At 47.9% G+C, this 234-nt stretch overlaps 1 protein-coding gene across 3 annotated transcripts in view; it reads right to left on the bottom strand.

Moving 5' to 3' along the window:
- STK10 (serine/threonine kinase 10) overlaps positions 1–234 on the bottom strand; it is a 149263-nt gene that overhangs the window by 60283 nt on the left and 88746 nt on the right. The window lies entirely within an intron of this gene.

Below are 234 nucleotides of genomic sequence, written 5' to 3'. Positions count from 1 at the left end.
TGTAAATGGAAGTCATATGCTGCCCCTCTCCTATTGCTCACAACTCCTGATTCAAGCGTGCAAGGCCCTGAAGGATGCTCCATGACCCAGCCCTGTAGGCAGAAAAGAGTTAGCACAGGAGGCCTTTGAAAGGCCTACTTACAACACTGGATTCTTAACTGGCCTCTGGAAACTTGGATTTCAAGAGGGTTCCCTCAATTAACTGCTAAGAATGGCCCACTCACCTAAACTGTT

Source organism: Otolemur garnettii, unplaced genomic scaffold (assembly GCF_000181295.1).
Source record: "Otolemur garnettii isolate 467f Iridium unplaced genomic scaffold, OtoGar3 scaffold00003, whole genome shotgun sequence".
NCBI lineage: Eukaryota > Metazoa > Chordata > Mammalia > Primates > Galagidae > Otolemur > Otolemur garnettii.
This window is presented reverse-complemented; position numbering and strand designations above follow the sequence as displayed.